Genomic DNA, 20,483 nt, shown 5'->3' with positions numbered 1-20,483 from the left:
CTCCTGTGTCTCCTCTGTGCTGCCTGTTGTTGCTGCTGTAGTTGTTGTTGGAGTTGCTGTTGTTGCTGTATTTGTAGCAGTATGGGCATGTCTTCCAGTGCCATGATTGCAACAGCTAGTGGTAGCATTTTGGTGTAGGAAGGGGTGTGGTGTGTGGGTGTACTTATTTTATACTGGCCCAGCCTCCATTGACTCCACCTGTGGTGATTATGTGCACCTGTGGCAGTTGGCTCGATTGCTGATTGCTGTTTGCGGGTGGTCCGCGATGCCTGTATGGCCGGCATCGTGCAGCCCCTGATTACCGCCTTCGGGATGCCGGTATTTGCATGTCCGCGTGGGTTGTGATGTCCTCCTATTACCGGCATGCCGGTATTTGCTCCCCAAAGGGGCGCGTGTACGCGCCCATGCCGGTATAAGGGGGCACGGTACAGGCGGTGCCGGCATTGGCGGGTTGTCGGGATGGAATGCCCCGGACCCGTTAACGATGCCGCTATTACCATTCCACCTTCATTTTTCCATTACCTCCATTCTCGTAATGAGGCCCTATGAGTCTTGCGAGAACTCAATATTCTGCCAAATCCTGAATATGGCATTCGGTTTCACTTGCAAGTCCAGTCAGGTGACTCGCTTGCAAGGCAGTGTCACAGGAGAGGCGTGGGTTGGCTGATGTTTGTAAAGTGAATTGTATGGGTGTGAAACATCCTTTGTTCGTAGCCATTTAAGTACATTGCATCTAAATTTAGGGTACGGTTGTTCCATTCTGAGGTCAGGGGGGAGCGCGTTCCAAGATTGTGCAGCTTTGACTGGGAAACTGGTGCCACCAGCTGTAGTTCGTTTAAATCTAGGGGTCTCTAAGATGTAGGCATTGGCAGCTCTCATCGGGTGGGTAACGGTTCTCCTGTTTATCCTTTCGGCAAGGTATGGGACGCTAAATTGTTCAGGCCTTTGGAGGTGAGTGAGACTATTTTCAAGAGGATCCTGTCAGTTATTTTTAACCAGTGGACCTCTCTTCTAGAGTTAGAAATATGTTCTCTGAAGGGGATATTCAGAGCTGCTCTTAGGGCATTATTTAGCAATCTTTGAATTGTATCCGTAACATATTTGTTGGCGCCTGAGTACAGGGCATTACAATAATCTAGTCTAGACATTACAAGAGCATTGGCCAAGGTAATGCAACTCGTGGTAGAGAGAAATGGTCTACAGGCTTGGATGGGCTTACAGGTATAGGCTGCTGTAGATACAAGTGAGTTAACTTGTTTCTTGAGTGTAAGTGTAGAGTCAAGCTAGAAGCCTAAAGTCTTGACAGCAGGCATCACCTTGATGAGATTGTTGTCAATATTAAAGGATGTGTAACTTCGACTAAGTTTTTTAATGTTGGTTTCAGAGCCTAGGATCAGTATCTCAGTTTTGTCGTCATTCAGGCCATGCCTGAATGAGGAGGTATGTCCTATTTACTAAGGCCGTGTCCTCAAGAAAGTTGCCCGAAAGGGGGATGAGGATCTGGGTGTCATCTGCATAATTTGTGTAGGTGACACCCAGTTTGTCCAATGTATCAAACAAAGGCTTGGTAAAAATGTTATACATAGTGGTTGAGGCGCAGGATCCCTGTGGTACTCCGCACAATATTTGAATCGGGTCAGCGGAGGCTGATGGGGAAAAGACTCTCATTGTACGGTTCACCAGGAAGGATTGGACCCAGGCTATGGCCTCTCCTGAAAAGTAGCCCACCGACCAAAGGTGGTTGCATAAGACCGCATGATCCACTAGGTCGAAAGCTAAAGGGAGGTCCAGGAGAAGTAGCATAGCTGTTTTCCCATTGTGGGTGATTGCCGCAGATGTACAGTGCCGGTGTCACATGAGGATATGTGAATATGCGAATGCTGGCAATAGGGACGGGGCATATTTTACAGTGCAGGGTTGTCACTGTTTGAGTGGTATGTGAGGGAGGTGGTGGGTGGGGAGCAATCTGGATACACAGGTCTACTGGGAGCTATACAGGGATGCATGTGGTAATTGGCAGTCTCTGGCTGATATGGCTAGGGAGCAGTGTGATTGGAGTGAGTCAGGATCATTTCACATAATCCCAATAGTAACTACAGACTCACGTTTCATCCTGCCACCCTAGCCATCACCTCATCCCTCCACAAAAGCATTAACACTGCAACACTTGAAGCCAAACACCTGTGCCCACCACATCAAAGCACACGACATGCAAGCATGAACTGTACAGTTTAGCAAACAAACATCACGCTTGATCTCAAACATATTCACTGCAGTGTATGCACAGGCCGGGCCTCAAGAGGTACAGCACCTCAGAAAACGTCTGGAAGATTACAGTGCCTGCCCCCGGTGGCCATTTCCATCCCGTTTGCATGCATCAACACTGCAGCAACAGCTGTCTCGCGCCACTTCTACTAAGCCACCACCCGTCCCATCCATTGCATCTCCTAGAGCCCATGACATTGACCGATGTTTCACTGTGCAAAGTCCACCTACACGACATAACATATAACATAATCTTTTAGTGTGCTCGATCTGCAGCAGGAGACCTACAGTCCCCTTTGTGCTTGATTTTAGCTGCTAGCCGTGTCGGCACCAGTTTGGGACCAAGTTGATTGGTGGTTTCAGAATAGGAGAGCAGGGACCCACCTTAGGCATCCTATACGTTTATCTTTATCCTTTCTAGTCTACCGTAATTACTAATACACCTTTCTTCGCTCCCCTCCATTTTGCCTTAAACTTGTTTTCCTTTTCCCCTGCTCATCCTTCCACTTCTTGCTCACTCACCCTCCTTCTTTTTGCTGATTGTTCTGCCTTTTGTTGCTCTCTTCTACGCTCTCTGTCTTCATCACTCTCCATCCAGCACACTGCTTCGCAGTGATGCTCTCTCCTCTTCATGTCGTCCAGCTACAACTGCCCTCCTGTAGATCTTCGTTACTTGCCACCATTCATAATCTTTTATTTTCCTTCTGTTCACATTTTTATCATCCACCGCCCACCTCTCTTTTTTTTCTGTGCTCGTTCTGCCATCTCTTCCCCTCTTGTCTTTATTCTACAGCCCTCCCCACATCCCCGCTGCTCTCCGCTCCTCCGCTCCCGGAACAAGTGCCTACAATTCCTCTGTGCCCTCTCGCATTGCCTACACTCGAAACTGCTGTTTGTGTCCTGAAAAGTACTATGAAGAGAGATGGAAGGAGGCAAAAGTCTCTTCTGTAAGGTTTAAGCTTCAATGACATTACAATTAAACTTGGGAGACAGGAATCCGTTTGCAAGAAGTGAAGTCCTTGACAGAAGCTCTCAATCTGCAGTTTTCCCTCAGCATGGCATGCTTGAGTGGGTTTATCAATAGTCTGATTGAGATGCTGCCTATCGCTTGCTGCATTGGCCAGACGTGCAGTGTACATGGTTCTGCTTCCTCTCCTCGCTATGTGGGAGGCGGGAGCAGGGGAGGGAGGTGGGAGCAGAGCAGGGAGGCAGGGGGACATCCATCGGGGAACTGATTGTCTGCGGTGCAACATTGTTAGCCCGTTGCTGCAGGGGGCTTTGATAGCCCAGATGATTCTTATTCCGCAGACACTGGAGAATTCATGTCACAGGTAATGAGCTTGTAAAACTCAAGCTCATTGGCTGTCTCCTGGGCCTTACCTGCCCGAGAAGGCTCGGAGCTCCTTGCGGCCAGGAGTTCTTCCTGCGACTGCCTGCCATGGAAAGGGAGAAGGGACTACGTATAGTCCCTTCTTCCTGTTCCATGGCGGCTGTTTTTTTTGTGCACTTTTTTTAATCAACTTCAATTCCTGCCATTCTGGTAGTCCCTTCTCCCCTTCAACTGCGGCCATTTTCTTTGTTTACTATGGCCGCCACGGAAAGAGAAAACGAACTACGTTTTCTGTCCGCGGCTGCCATTTTTGAAACTTTTTAAACTTTTTTTTCAGATGCGAAACGCAACGCGACTTCCAGCTGGGGAAAAAAAAACATTAGTCTCCCGGTATAATGGGCCGGGGTACTAATGGCAACATGCCCCTCTACTGCGGGCCATGACTGCATAAGGTAATGTCCCCATGGGCCCTCGTTAAGACAATTGCTATGCTCAAGCATGTAACTATGGGCCACACGGACGTTACCTTATGCGGTAATGGCCCGCAGTCGAGGGGCATATTGCCAAATTAACTAACGAGTTACATTCTTCCACTTAAGGCCTGGCCACAAGCAGTGGTGGAAATGGAAAAGATGTGAAGGGGATCCCATAAGGGCTGGGTTGGGGGCGGAAGTTGGAGGAGGGGCAGAGTTCCGAGGAGGCAGTGTTCAGAGAGGCGGAGCTGGCAGTTGAACTCTGAACAAAGGATGTTTAAAATAGTTTAAAACTGGCATAATTTCTTTCATGGCTTGAAATGTACACAAACTATAGTAAAATAAACACATGCGTGCATTACTACGGTTTGTGTACTTTTCAAGCCATCTTCTCAAGACTACAAATACCAGAATCTATTTGGGAAAGGCAATAATCACTGAGTCCCCAGCTTTGCAGGCTTGATAATGTAATCTGCTCTGTGTGCACAGTGTGCTTGCACAGAGTAGATTACATCACCAAGCAGGCAAATCTGGGGGCTCTGTGATCATTGCGTTTTACAAATGGATTCTGCTCTGTGTGCATGTGCTTTCTGCTCTGTCACAGGGTCTTTGAACCTCGGTGAACCTGGGGGTTGTTCTCGGCTGGGGAGTATCCAGCATTGCAAGAGTGAGGAGCGAGCTATGAAAGAAGCCCTGCTACTTGTCCCCCAAATGCAATGCGTGAAATTCCATACAGTCTCATTCACGCCCCCAAAACGGCCACCCCCCCAATCTACTTTTATGGTAACATTAGTGGCAGATGACATTTTAACAAATAACAACAAAAATACAACTGCAGAATCATTACAGATGCAGCAAACTCATCTAGGAGCATCGTCTTATATGATATGATGGGTTATTTATAACGTGTTGAATACCCAGAGGTTTCTAAGTATGGACCCGTGGATCGAACCTGTGGTGCTCCGTTTTGTCTTGCTTCCAAGGCAAACGTGTTGCCCCTGAGCTTTCCTTCCCCGAGAAACTGTCTTTGATACTTGGAGGCACCATGGAAATTACTTTAGAATAAGTTGCCATAAGTAAGCCAAGTGGCAAATATCTAAATTACACTATTATTTTCTAAGGAGCAATTCTATAATCATTAGGCTTTTTTATAATAGCATGGATATATTAACATAAACTATGACGTGAATCAGAATCACTTACAGATCTGCAGATAAGACACAGTGCGATTACTTTGGATCACATACTTTGGTTATATGGTGAAACCGGGATGTGGAAAATGTAAGCAACTGAGATCATCTTTGCAGGTTTAGTTGATATACATATTTATTAAGGTGTTGCTTTGCATTTCATGTGCTTTTATAATACTTTATGTATAGCAATGCCTTAGAAGCAAACCACATTACATAATAAACTAGCCTCTTATAGTAAATTAACTACACACTATACACATTGGCCCTCATTACAACACCGGCGCTAAACCATGCCGCTATTAGCACCATGGTTGGTGCCGGTGTTGTAACGGGTCCGCCATGGTTCAATGGGGAATTACCACCCCATTCCAACGTTGGCGGGGCGGTAATTCCCCATTGAACCATGGCCCTTCCCCATTCCCATTTTTGCCCCATAGGGCTCTATGGGAATGGGGAAGGCGCTAAGTACGGTACCGCAAATTGTGGTACCGTACTTAGCACCAAGGTCCCTTTGCGGGTCCCTACTTTAACGGCTGGTGTAGACCAGCCGTTAAGGTCGGGTCTCGCAAAGGGACCTCGTAGTAAGGCGCTAAGTGTTTAACGGCGCCGCAGCCTTTTACGGCGCCGTTAACCACTTAGCGCCAGGGTCGTAATGAGGCCCATTGTCATAGAAATAAGTTGTGCAATACGAGTATAGCTTTCATTTTATTCTCCCCCCGCCCTCATTCAAAGTTAGCCTAACAATTGGCCCTTGGGTTTTAAAGCTATAGTCATTATTTCATAAAGCTTACAGCATTATGCACACTTATCACTCCCTCCCATTCCCATTTCTAAGGAGGGAAGTCCCTGCTAATAGTCCCCCCACCCATCAGTGCCTCATGGCTCACATTCTAATGCTCTGTTTAGACAGAGCAACGTGACAGCCCCTCTGCTGCCCGGAGCTCCAGGACATTGCCCTGGCAGTGGGACACCTATCCCGTTCGCAACGGGTAAGGTATCCGGCTGCCAGGACAATGGGCGTGTTGAGCAGGAATTACTCAGCACACATTACCCTGCCAGCGGGACACCTTTCCCATTAGGCACCCTCTTTGAGGTGCCCAATGGGAGAGGTGTCCCACTGACAAATGTCCCGCAGCTGCACCCCCTTGGTATGCCACTGGGCCTCAGTGATCGAATGTGCTCTGTGCAAGCGCACTGTGCACACAGGCTCTGTGTGCACAGTGCGCTCTCATAGAGCAGAATAGATCTCGTACGACTGCACTGTCCACGGTTGTTTGGCAGGGCTGAGGCAGAGGCAAGCCGGATCCCGAGATCTGGCTAGAGATTTGATGCCGGATCTCAGATCCGGCAAGATCCGGCCCATTAGCCAGCGGAGGCCACAAGTTGAAAAAAAGCCTAAACACTGATGTGACTGAGTCAGGAAAATGAACAAGGAGCACGAACCAGACCAACCCAGGTAAGTGCAAAAGAACACGATGCTTTATTAATATGTTCTCTTGCATGACCAAACACCACCCTCCACATCACTCATGCACCAAGCCCATTGGAATGCCTCCTCAATTCACTCCCATGTTTTTGGCTTGACCACTCAAGGTCTGCACTGAACCTCACAATGCATGTCCTACACACGGTCTATTCCATGTCGACCTGTGTTCCTAGGACATGCATGACAGGAGTTCAGCCTTCAGTGGCTCCTACTGAAGTAGTTCTGATGGTGGTGCTTTTATCATATGGGGCTTGCCCATGTCATCTGCCATACCCCCAAAGCACCGGCCATGTCAAAGATGCTGGTGACCTCCTATTGCCTCTTCAGAAATGTTCAGAGGAATGGATCGAGCCCCTCATTAGCCCACGTCACTTGTGAAAATAATGTCATTTGGGCTCTGGTGTGTCCGTTGTCCGGTTGGTCTGGGTGCACCTGTGAGCCTGTTCTTCTTCCCCTAGGCCTTCATCAGGACTCATATCCTGTTCAGACACATCCAGGTTCCCACCACCCTTTCACCCCCCTGGCTAACTCTGGTTGGCCTCAAACCCCTCTCCTCCTCTCCTGTCTGCTCCTGATTGCCCTACCTATCCTCCCCTGACTGGTCCTTATTGGCAAACTGCCTCATTCTTCCCCCTCCTCCCTTGGCTGTCCCACATGGTCCAGCACACTCCTGGTCACTCCTCCCAAAGCCTCAAATGGTTGCCATCACGCCCTCCTCCACTGGCTGGTCCTGGTTGCATCACCTCTTCCTCCCGCTCATAGTCTGGTTGGTCCTAGGTTCCACACCGACTCCTACACTGGCTCATCCTGGTTGCCCTCAGCCTCCCCCCTCATCCAATCATCTTCACTGACATGTCGTGGTTGCTCCCACCCCTTGCCCTCCTCCTCCCCTGGCTGATCCTGCGGGGTCCTTTGAGGAGGCAGGATAGCTCAGGGGCAACGTGTTTGTTTTTGAAGCAATACAACACAGTGCAACTTAGGTTTGAATCCGATCCCGCGCTTAGAAATCACACGTGGCATTCAGCGTGCTATAAAAGAACAATTATCAATATAATCCTGGTTGCCCCTTTCCCCTTCTCCCATGCCTTTTCCTTGTTTCCCCCACTACTTACTTCGGTCACTTGTCATGGTTCCTCCCACACCCCCGCAGCTGACATTGGTTGCACCCTCCCCTCCTATTCTGTCTTCATGTAACTTAAGTACTCCTAATGTGTTTGTTCTCTTTTACCCTATAACTAATACAGATTGCGAAGTACCCGCAAATGTGGTTGCTATGGTCAGGCTATGCCCGGCGTAAAGTGTTATTGACCAAAACATGTATTTTCTCCTTTCTCCAATAAATACAAATATAAATTAGCGAAGTACGGGATTGAACACAAGAAATGTTTGTGTCCTTGACCTGGTCTCCCCCTCTAATTTCTGCCATTCATACTCCTTAATATCGAGTATTTCTGTATCATACGGCAGCGTTGGGATTACTTTGGCCATGTAATCCTTAATTACCGGCAGAAGAGAGAAGCAATAAATATGCTGCACTTTTTAACAAAAGGTGTGCACTTTTGTGGGATCAATTATAGATTGTATATCCCAAATAAAAATATTGGTCAACACACTCCACTATTTAGCCTCCATTTATATTTATTTCTAAACCTCCTATTGGTGCAGATCATAATGTTCGCATGTAAGAGGCCATAGAGAGCATCCAGTGTCCACTGAAGCCCAGTTGGTGTTTGGTCCGTTATAACGAGGTCATCTACATAAGCCAGATAGGGGATACTGGAGCCACCAATAGGGAGAGGGCGGGAGGCACCAGCGTCCCTCATGCTGCACCCCCACCAGGTTCAATTCATGTAGATAGATTAAAAAGCACTGGGGCAAGGACAAAGCTTTGCCGCAACCCCTATTTGGTGTCCAATGAATTGGAGATAATTTTAGGAATCCGTAATCATGATACCCCCCACGGGAAATACTTTCTTTTACCTACTGCCTAAATCTTCCTCCCAAGGATACACGTGTTCCTTACTCTGGATGGCAAGTTTAATTGCTTTCGGATGTTCTTTGAAAAACAGAATCACTGCAAAAACTGAAAAGGCATTGAATGGTCGTGGAATTCTGACCACCAGATTGTGGAGGCTAGGACATTTCTCCCTGCGAGGACAACCAGATTCCTGTACGTCTGCAATCGGCCTATGTACAGGTTGTCCAGAAGCCATACCAGAAGGAACTGTGGATCTCTCTATGTAGCAACTCTGGATAGTTCTCCGAAGTCTTTCTTAGCACACCTGTCCAGTGCAGGGCATCAGTCTTTTCAGAGTTGCAGGTCTTGCATAATTTAGGATCTACTACAGTATCTAGGAGCTTGATGACCTATGGAGATTCAGCAGTACCCGCTTAAGGACTGCCCACTTGTGAAAACATCATAGCATTAGAGCATCTGCCTAAGGGCATCATCCTATTTTTCAGAGTGAGGCGCTTGTCCAACAAGACACCTGGATCTCTTATTAGGACATGGTACCTACTCATCCATTCTTGCTTAAGAACCTCGCACCTACACATCCAAAGTCAGATAGAAGTGGTTTGGGTTATCTGTACGTTCTCCGCAGCTGTACCAAGCTCACAAATCTAAAGGGTAGTCCAGTCCTCAGCCAATGCTGAGTCAAGGGAAACAAAGGCCAACAAAAAGCATGTGGTTCTATTTTCATCATGCATTAAGGTCTGAACATTTTGCAATTCCACAAAATGCAAGAGATCTTTTCCACTTCCTCCAGGAAGGAGAGATAACATGACCACCTTATAATGCACCAATATTTTGCACCATAGGGCTATGAACAGAGTGCCTTGAATATTTGTAATGAGATAGGTTAGAGTTTAGGGGTATTATTAGGATTACTAAACTGTAAGTCTTATGCTTCATTGCAACTGGTGTGGTGCTAACTGAAAAAAAAAACTTTAATGCAATGGCGAATTTGAACCCCCCCCTCTTTATCTTGTATGTTTTTATGCACTTGCAATAGTGCTCACAACAGATTGGGCCCAAAGTCTCACACCCGAGTCTCACACTCGTGTTGACAATTGGGATCAGTTTTCAGTTTTTGGTGAAATGCTGACCTGGCTAAAATTCTGAGCCTCATTTTTTTCCTACAGTGTGCAACATGGGAGATAACTTTTCTTGCAACTCCCAAACAGAGATCAAGCTTTACCTCAAGCAGCAACCTTTTTGCTAACTTCCAGATGGACAGGACCTGAACCTTTCCTGAGAGTATATGAAGGCTTTCTTCACTTCAAAGACAACACTCGGATAGGGCTGGATAATTTAAGACCAAACTACATGAAGCATCTAGGTTGCAAGAATCTCCACACAAGGCCCTAGGAAGATACACCAGATGCCAAGAAACTAGTGCAGTTGGGTAGCGCCTCTTTTAAATAGAGGCTTCCAGGCTCATCATAGCACGTGCAGGCTAAGCAGGGTAACACTTTAAATGGGTGTGATGAAACAAAACGTCTTGTACTGAGAAGGTGCACAGACATCTCAGGGTCTAGAGGACTGTGGTAAGTGGGATGCACCCGTTAATATGAGGAACTGGGCTGGACACTAGGGAGAGGGCAAAGAGAGACTTGGAAGACCATGAGTAAAGGATTATTCACGCATCTAACATTATGTTGTTAATCACGAAAATTCAATAAGAACTGCAATCTACTTGAAGGAAAGCAGGGGTGAAATATTCCTGCAGTTCTGGAAATGCAACCATTCCTAGTCAAAACTAGGCCTTATTCATAATGCAGAGGGCAATGGAGCCTAACCGTAATGGGTGTTTGAGAGGGGCCCAACCCCCCAGTATGGATGAGCTTAGAGCATTTCCACAGCAGCAATGACTGGCTTTAAAGCTAAGTCACCTGCTTCAAAGCCCATAAGCCAGACAGTGTTGATCTACTGATAGTCACTGTGACAAATCAACTTCTGGGCACCAGTGGTCCAGGGATGAATATCGGTTTCTAAACCATCAATCAACCACACATCTCGAGTACATCAGAAGAGATCTGAATAGATTGGAAACACAAGTCAATTATAAACCTCCTTCTCTAATTTGGTAATGTGGACGGAACTGCAGGCTTATCTAGGCAATTTTGTGAATCGTTTGTTAGTTGCAACACGGCAAAAATTCAATTATTGCCCAATGATTAAAGGGACTGTCCAGCCAAGATTGTAGAAAAATATCCACTTTATTCTTTCCAAAACAGACATTTGTTGCACACTACAAAATACAACCCACCCTGTAAAGGAATGCAGAAGACAGACAGTTTCAAGAAGGAAAAGAGATGCACTCTGGATACTGATAGGAGGGCAGTCGGTAAAGTAATTCATTGCAATAGTTCAAGGATACTTGGCTTCAATACAATGGGAGCAATGGGTCGTAAAATGTCACTAGGAACCTTTGAAGGAAGAACCAGGGGGATAGAACCACAATGTAACTTGGGTTTGTAGATGTTCTTGGTGCTTTACCGAGTCAAGTCAGTTTCAGGGCATTTTGCATCTCCTGCAACAGAGTTGAAGACGGGAGACAGCTGCAGGTATCAAGCAGCAGTCAATTTGGTGAACAAGGCTGGACGGATAACTGCAGGTTGGCCTACACAGTGACACAGTGTCAGGAATCACTATCTCAGTGCTGGGTGGTGGGTATGGAGCACTGGTTGAGGCGTCTCAGATGGTGTGAGCGACAGCGGCGCGACATAATTCATCGGTGCACTCGGTTGCAGCTCGAGGGGCATGACTGCCTCAAAAATATCCTTTAAGGCGGACGTTGTTAGATGCTTGTCGATGCACTCCTCAGGGCACGCTGTGTGCTGGTTGGGTACCAGTTCTGGAGAAGCTGGATGGTCTGCTGGATTCAGAAACTCCCCCTGTTCCCTGGGAGATGTTTAGGGGCGGGATCTTGCTTCCCTCTTGGAGTTCCTGGACTTCCTTCACTAATGGAAGATGTAAGGCAGACTCTACCTTCAGCAAGGGTCCCAATGAGTTATTTTTGATACTCCTTGCAAAGTCTTCTGTAAGCGATATTCAATCAACATTACAGCTAAGTCAATGCCTAGCCTGGGATGCTGAGGAAAACCCTTATTGATGTATTTTTATATCCAGTTCAGTACTCTGGATGACAACCCTTGTATAACACCCCCCTCTTAGAATCTCCCTGACTCCACTGAGCCAAGAAGTAGGTTTGTTTTGCAAATTAAAAGGTTTATTCGGACAATTCAACAATATATATCTATCACACTTTATAAATAAATTGATAACTGATATCACACTTCAGAATATGACCGTGATCAACAATGGATAATGTTACAGGGGTACACTGATTTGGTTACTTAGGAGTAGTGTAGAGGATGAGGTAGCTGAAAATGCTTGATGGTTTCAAGGAATGCAATGAGGAATAAAATGCAGTACAGAAATACTTGATATGATTTTAGCAAAAGATAAGATAATCACTTTTTCTCTGGCAATTCACCCCCCCCCCCCTATGCAATGTAAGAAATGGAAGGAGATGGAAAGAGGAGCACACAGTTCTCAGGAATGCAATCAAAGACAATACGAAATTCAGTTCCCCCCAGCAAGCTTAGAGGAAACAGGTAGGAGTTTGAAACACAGGCCCGAAATGCTTTTTAAATGTGATGGCAATGGACAGGAAAATGTGCCAACTGATTTTAATTCCCTCTAGAGATTCAGGGTGAGTGGGAGATGCGTGTTGGTATTAGTTCAGGCTCACTTTATCAATGCTCTATGAGTTATTACCAGGTTGCAAACGGAATTTAACAAAAGAAAGAATGGAGATGCTATTTTGACAAGTGGAGAAATTGAGCCAAAATCGCAAATCGCGGTAAATTTCGCGAGTGCGTAAATCACGATTGCGGAAAAAGTATAAGGAGTAGGAAGTCGGTTCTAGGTTCGTTGGAAAGCCTAGAATCACAGCTTTAAAATGAAATTTCGTTCCTAGCCCAAACGGTTCCAGAGATACGGACGATTTAATGAAGGTAGATTTTCGGATTTAAAGTAAAACTCAAAATGACAGGTGACAGTTTGCAGCTTTAGAATGACAGATGACAGCTTGCAGCTTTAGAATGACAGATGACAGGATTACTAGGAGGCTGTTCTACTTAGGTTAAAATAGTTTGGATTAGATTATTTTAACTAAGAGATTGGTTCTGCATAGTTCTGCTAGGTACTCACAATATCAATTTGAAATAGGCCTCGTCACGGTCTGGTCAGGTTGGACTGGACTCCGGTTATGGTCTCGGCACTTCACAGCGATCTGGGTCAGCTCTCTGGATACAGCGGCCTGTGGTTCTCTGGATCTCTGGTCTGCTTCCGGTCCGGATCAAGTGGATTCTGGATGTAACACTGCTTTCTGGGTACTGGCAAAAGTTCTTGGCACAGAATTCAGACAGCTCGCCCGGCTGTGGAATAGTTTGCAGATGATTTTAAGGATGATGAGGCCTGCTGAGAAGAGTTCTCAGTTTGTGGGTTTAGGCCCTTGCTTTAAGTTCTGAAGTAAAGTTCTGGTCTTTGGAGATTGATGGATGTGAAGTCTTGAGTCTCCCGGCAGAGCGTCTCGCAGAAAATGGAATTGAATGTCTCTACCTGTCCCAGCAGTCTCTTTTATGTGTTTTGAAAATGGGTGTGTGCCTGGCATAACTGAGCCTGCCCCTCTCTACTTGTCATTGGCCCAATGCTCCCCTCTCCCATGATTGGGGGAAGGAAATGGATTGTCATCATGATGAGGTCTGTTTATGGGTCAGAGGATCCTCCCCTGGTCAGTTTGCCCACAAATCTATATTTGATTCAAATACATCTTTCCCAGATACACAATTTGTTGACATTACATGTACACATTATATATTCCTTATGGTCCATGCTTGTCCGCCTCTGATCTTCCTAGGGGCTTGCATTAAAAAATGACAACATTTTGCGCTTTTTAACTGGTTTTGCAAAATCGGACATTTACCCAAAATTACACACATGTGCGCAAGGAGTATGGACATTAATTGATGAAGTGTCAGATTTTTAACATGCAGACATTTGGAGTAAGACCCTATTTTCCGCTAGCAACCCCCCAGAATACACCACAGGGTCCTAACACTTCTTAAAACGTGCACAGAAAAATCACAAGAATAATGATATTACTTATATAATTCTGACAAGTCCGCACTATGAGTTATCTATCTTTTTAAAATTATGCTCTGGTCAAAAAGGGGTGTGGCTTCCCACATCACATGGTGGAATAACTGGTTTATCCACTTCCCCCAAGCCAGCTTATTCACAGAGGCACAGCTGCCCCCCAGTTTCTGCCAAGAGGAAGCTATTTTACGACGCCCCCAATATAACATTTGCCTGAGTCAAGGAAGTTGCATTGTTCTGTCCCTTCCAGTTCCCAGGTGCTCCACCCTTAATCTAATCAGAGAGGTGTCAACTCCTTTTGGCAAGGGGCAGCAGGATGCAGCTAGGCCTGGGAAGAGTGGCTGAGCAGGTTTCAACTCCTGTCGGGGGTAGTTGTCAGGCAGAATCCAGTTTCATTAAGCCAGGTTTCAGCTAAATGTCACTTTTTGTTCCCAGTTTAAATCAAACTTACAATTTTAACATATACATTAAATAATTACTTCCTTCAAGTCATTTCAGAATATAGTTTTACATTGTATCCACCTCTTAGCAAGTCTTTCCTTGGCCTGGTTTTGTTTCATTTGTTCAGTTTTACACAAAAGTCTGGAGCTTTTAAAACGCCGGCTTTCTGATAGTGGTGAGTACCGGTATTGCAACCATTTTTGGGATTAAGAAAATGAATTCCCCACAGTTCTGAGTTGCTTTTTTGGCAATCAGCATTGCCATTCCCAATGGTTTCAGGCTACTGTGTGTGTAGCCCAATGGTGGTTTTAGGCAGTGCCCTCCTGTACTCACAACATAGGCAAAAATGGGTGGCAGCCTATTCTTCATGTTTTCCCTGTGCACTCTCTGGGGAGTTCTGGCCATCATGATGTTTTCCATGACAGTACTGCACAGTTTTATGGTAGAGCTTGGATGCATGGGTAAAAACATCCCACAAGCCCCGCTCTTGCGATGGCCATTCTGTCCTTTCACTGATGGAACTCGCAAGAACTGGGATGTTCGCCTCCTCTTCTTCCAATTCCATAGATGGCACAGTTCAGCATCTTTTCCTCCCTCCATTCGATCAATCAATTCTCCTTGCTGGTCCTGATGGGAGGATTGGGCGGTACCCCGGACCCCTCGGGTCTCTGCTCCCGGTCCCCAGTCATCCTCCTTGGTCAGTCTCCATGGTTTCATCTCTCCTAGGATGATAAAGCAAAGCGGCAATACACATTCCTAGACATTTCTTCCCCACCATTGATACGGTGGGGTGGCATATACATTTTATAGTCAAAACATTTGCGTTCTTATTTTAACCAAAACAAGATACAATTATAAGACATTTTTTTTCCAAATCATAATATTTTAGAGGCTATATGTGGGATATTTTAGGGTTGGAATTGAATTACTCTGGAGCGGTCCCCTCTGGTATTGCAGAGGACTCCTCCAGTTGTTGCAGAGTGTGTCTGGGATGGCAACATTTTAGCTGATTTATATGGACCCACTTGTCTTCCCCCTCTGCCACACCGCCTTTGGTGATGCGGATCTTGTAGGCCACAGGGGAGATTTTGTCTATAATTTCAAACGGTCCCTTCCATGTAGGCAAGAATTTTCGCTGTTTGGCCTGGTTCCTTTGGAAATTGTATAGATAGACCCGATCACCCACCTTATATTCCTTTCGGGTAGTTTTCAAATCATAGTGGGTCTTCATGTTCTCGGCTGATCTTTCTAGATTCCGCTGAGCATAGGAAAAAGCATGTTGAAGGTGTTTCCTTAAATTCTCCACATACTCATGAATTGTGGAGGCATTTATCAGTGTCTGCTCTTGGGTCCTGTAGAGCAAATTCTGGGGAAGCACCATCTTGCGTCCGGTCATCAACTCAAATGGTGACATTTTAGTTGCAGATGAAGGGGTAGATCTGATGGCCATTAGGACCAGAGGTAATCGGATATCCCAACTTGGCCCAGAATCTGTCACAAACTTTTTTAATATGCTCACAATGGTTCGGTTGTATCTCTCCACTGCTCCAGAAGAAGCTGGCCTGTAAGCAATGTGTAGCTTCCTTTTAACCCCCAGTATCTCCCACATCTTTGTCATTACTTCACTGGTGAAGTGGCTACCTCTGTCTGACTCAATCCTTTGAGGTAGACCAAAATGGGAAAAGATGTGGTTAATCATCAGGGCAGCTGCTGTTTCTGCCTTGCAGTTTGGGGCTGGGAGACATTCCACCCACTTGGTAAACAAGCATGTATTGGTCAACATGTACTTGTTTCCTCTACACGAGCGAATTACAAGGCCTACAAAGTCGATTTGCAAATCTGACCATGGCAGTGTCATCCCCCTCTTTTGGAGAGGCGCACGGTTTGTGAGGGATGATGGCTGAAATTGTGCACACACAAGACACCCCTTCAAGTATTGGTCGAGGTCCTGCCCCATGTGTGGCCAGTATGCAACCTCTCTTAAGATTTCCAGTGTTGTGTGAAACCCCGTATGACCGGTGGTGGCCGCATCATGGGCGTGACTTAACATCAGGCTTCGGAATGAGGTAGGAACCACCCACTGATCGTGGCCAGCTTTGGATTTCCTTACCAGCAAACCGTCTTGGATTCGGAACATTTTTTGGACATTTCATCAACACTCTTAGGTCCTCTTTCCCAATGTAATCGGTATCCGTCAGGGGAAAGTTCTAAGGGTCCTCAAGGTGTTGGTAAAACTTACCAATAATTGGATCCCCCTTCTGGGCTGTAATTAAATCAGCATCAGGGGTCTCCTTACTCCATTGTGCAGTTGAAAGATCATTGTGAGCATGTGTCTGGGACCTAGTGATAGCAGTGACCTGGATTTCCCCCAATAGGGACTCTATTTCAATTAGATCCCCTTGGATGGCCCCGGTTTTGGCCAGCTGATCAGCTAAGTCATTTCCAGTTTTGTCTGGTCCCTCTACTTTGGAATGACCCTTGATCTTTTTCCAGTAGATGGTCATCCCATTCAAAGTGACCAGATCATCAACATTTTGGATTAACTTCCCATGTTTCAAGGGTTTGTTATTAGCACATAACATGCCTCTGGTTTTCCAATTAACCAGGTGCTCCACGAACCCGTTCCGTACATAATCCGAATCTGTGATTATGACCAGTTCGTGGAGTTGATGTTGGACAGCAGTGAGGATGGCCTGATGCACAGCCATCAACTCTGCCACCTGACTACTTCGGGGACCAATTTTGTATCCAGCGGAGGGTTCTGGAAACTCCTTCACCCTGGCATTCCCTACGCCGGCCACCAGTTCTTTTTTCTCCCCATTGTTGTCAACATGGTACGAGCATCCATCCACATAGACAGTGGGCATTCCCTCACACTTGGTTTGTATAAAGACTTTGTGTGGGTGTTGTCCTTGATTTTTAGACTTTCGTCCTCGAGACAGTTTTCTCTGGCATAATCATGCAAGTCAGCCAGACCTTGCGCGAGGGGACTCTTCTTGTTTTGGCCATATCTGACCTCCACAGGAAAGCCTTGCATTGACAGAATCCAGGAAGTAATTTGGGAATTACTCACATTTCCGGCCCGGATTCTGTCACTTTGGAGGTATTGCAGAGGCTGGTGTGGAGTCTCCACTATGATGTGTTCCCATCAGGATAAACGGGCAGTAATTCTTCAATGCCCACACCATTGCCAGGAGTGCCTTCTCACAATCGTTGAATTTTTCCTCCACAGAGGATAAAGTTTTGCTCGCATAGGAGATTACTTTATTGACCTTGTCATGCTTTTGGTATAATACTGCCGTCAAGCACGTATTAGAGAACCCTGTCTCCAGGAAGAACTCCTTGTTTCTGACAGGGTAAGCTAGGCAAGGCGCTTGTGAGAGGCTTCTCTTGAGTTGTCTTACTGCCTCGGATTGTTCTGGACCCCATTCCCACTTGACCCCCCCCCTTCAAGAGATGAATCAGGGGTCTAGTGATCTCTGCGTAGCCTTCAATGAACTTTCTGCTGTAATTATTAGTCAGTCCAAGGAGGCTCCTTAGTTCACGCAGAGTTGTGGGATCCTTCAGTTTCTGGAGTGCTTCCACTTTCTTTTCTTGGGGACAGAGACCCTGGGGAGTAATCTCATGCCCTAAGAAATTAACACGGGTTCTACACCACTGTGCTTTCTGAAAGGAAAGTTTTGCTCCGGCGGCCCTCAACTGTGTCAGAACATAACGGATCTCCGCTATGTGTTCCTCCACAGATGAACTTTTGATGAGGACATCATCTACATAAGCCAGGTTACCCCTCGCACCCAGGTCGGGCATGGCCTTGTGTAGAGAAATGTTGAATTCATTGCCGGAGTTGAGGTATCCGAAGGGAGTCCGGGTCCATGTGTACTGCTGGCCCCCAAAGGTAAAAGCCAGTTTGTATTGGTCCTCCCTACTGACAGGCACGGTCCAGTATCCATTGGTCAGGTCTATTGCTGTGAATACCTGTGACCCCTGAATCTGGGCCAGCCCTTGGTCAATGTAGGGCAGAGGCCATCGGGAAGTATGGACCCGTTTGTTGAGCTCCCTAAGGTCAGCGCAGAGCCTCCACTGGCCGTTTGGCTTCAATATTCCCAGCACCGGATTATTGAAGGTGCTGTGTACTGGACAGATTATTCCCCGGGACTCAAGGTTCTTAATTATTTCAGTAAGGGACTCCATGGATGCAAGAGGCAAACGATATTGCTTCACAAACACTGGAGTCATTCCAGGGTCCTTGGGAATTGTTGTGGTGTGGATGTCGGTGCGACCACAGTCATATGAGTCTACCGCAAAGAGATCTTGGAAATCCAAGAAAACTTGTTTCAACTTTTGCTTCTGTTCCAGAGTCACGAAGGCATCAGCTAGGTTGACTCTCTCTTCCACCATCTGCCTGAAGCCTGGAAAGACTTCTGGTTTGGCTATCTCAGCAGCCTCCTCCAGCTGGGTGGAGAAGTCCCTGGTCAGAGTGCTGATTTGGACTGGGGGCTTCAGGTGGGAAAGGCAGCCCTCATGGACCTGGAAAATCACCTCATCCCTCCTGAAGTCACAAGTCACATCTTCCTTACCATAAGGGCAAGAAGTGTACACCAGGAAGTTCCCCCCATGCCGGGTGAAAATCCTGTCTGGTGTTGTATTGTCCTCACTGTCACTGTCAAAACAGTCCTTGGGGATCGGTCCTAACAGTTCATTTCCTAAATCAATGGAGAAATGTCGGTCATCAACCGCCATTCCAATAATGGTGCCTGCGGCTAGAGTAATACTCTTTAAGTCGCTATTATCCACCTCTATTGGAATGGTGTCATGTTATATGTTGACTAATGGTGTTGGGTTTACCTCTAACCCTTGCTATTGGAGAGAAGCATTTAGATGAATATAAGCATCATGGTTTTTCAGTTTTTGTCCTCTTTTAACTTTCACTTCCAGGGAGAATTGTTGGGTCCTTTCTGGGATGGTAACTTCCTCTTTAAGCAGAATTTCAACTGCATAAGGTAGCAATTGAGCTGACCTAAATGCTTTTTCTTGATCATCAAAGCCCATGGGATTATCCGCTAATCCGGACCAAGCTTTGAAGTTTATTAGGTCCAAACTAATGGCAAAGCGATTGAGAATGTCACTGCCTAAGTAAAAGGCGGCAGTGACGTCTCGCACGACCCAACAATTATGGACTATGGTCTTGCTGCCAATGGAGATTTTGAGCATGCACCTGCTTGGCAGGAGATGTTTGGAATTGGGTGCTTCCAGGTCCATTTTCCATTTGTCTATCAGTTTGAATGTGGGAATGGCTGGATCTTTTGGGAGTTGGCGGAACATGGCTTCGCCGATGAAGCTTCTACCTTGTTCACACACACTCGAGCGAGAACAGAGTCCTTCCCATCATTTAACTGAACAGGGATGAACAACTGCTCTCCAATTTGCTGAATATCAGCCAGGCTATGAGCTGATTTCAGATCTTTCTGGACTATAGGAGTGGGAGTGTCTGATTGTGGATTGGTAAAGAATTTCAGAGTGTTTCCTTCCAGTGTGGAATACCACCTTAAACTGGAAGGAAGGTTGATTTTCAGAAATAGAGAGGACCCCCCATCACCAGTTTGTTGTCCTACTGCTATTACTGTCACGTCTGGAATCTGGTTGTTCTGGAAGTGAAATTGTACTTGGTCAGATTTTTGTTCAACCATGTGGCAGGTGCCGTTTAAACTAACATGGTTGACACTCTGTTTTAATTTTATTGGTCGGCTAGTCTGGGTCCAGAGGACCTTGTTTACGTAATCTATAAGGGGTGACAACCTTCTCAGGAGGTCATTCCCTAGTAAACAAGGGGTGCCCTCTGGAGTCACTACTATGACCGGGTGTTTCACCTTGTGTCGCCCAATTTTGATGTCCAAATCTGCAGTCCCTTCGACAGGAATTTCCTTCCCGTCAAAGTTCTGCAGTTGTCCAGGAAGAGAGGTGAGAGGAATACGGTAATTCTCCCCCCTTCCTGCATTTAGTTCATCAAAGCCCCTTTTGTCAGAAGGGTAGCTTGGGATCCAGTGTCCACCAGTGCCAAAATTGTACCCTGCCCCTGTACTTGTACCGGGGCATAATATCTTCCCTCCTTCTCCTCAAGGGGGCATAG

Source organism: Ambystoma mexicanum, chromosome 1p (assembly GCF_040938575.1).
Source record: "Ambystoma mexicanum isolate Mex_15411 chromosome 1p, UKY_AmexF1_1, whole genome shotgun sequence".
Taxonomy (NCBI): domain Eukaryota; kingdom Metazoa; phylum Chordata; class Amphibia; order Caudata; family Ambystomatidae; genus Ambystoma; species Ambystoma mexicanum.
Note: the sequence above shows the minus strand (reverse complement) of the source record.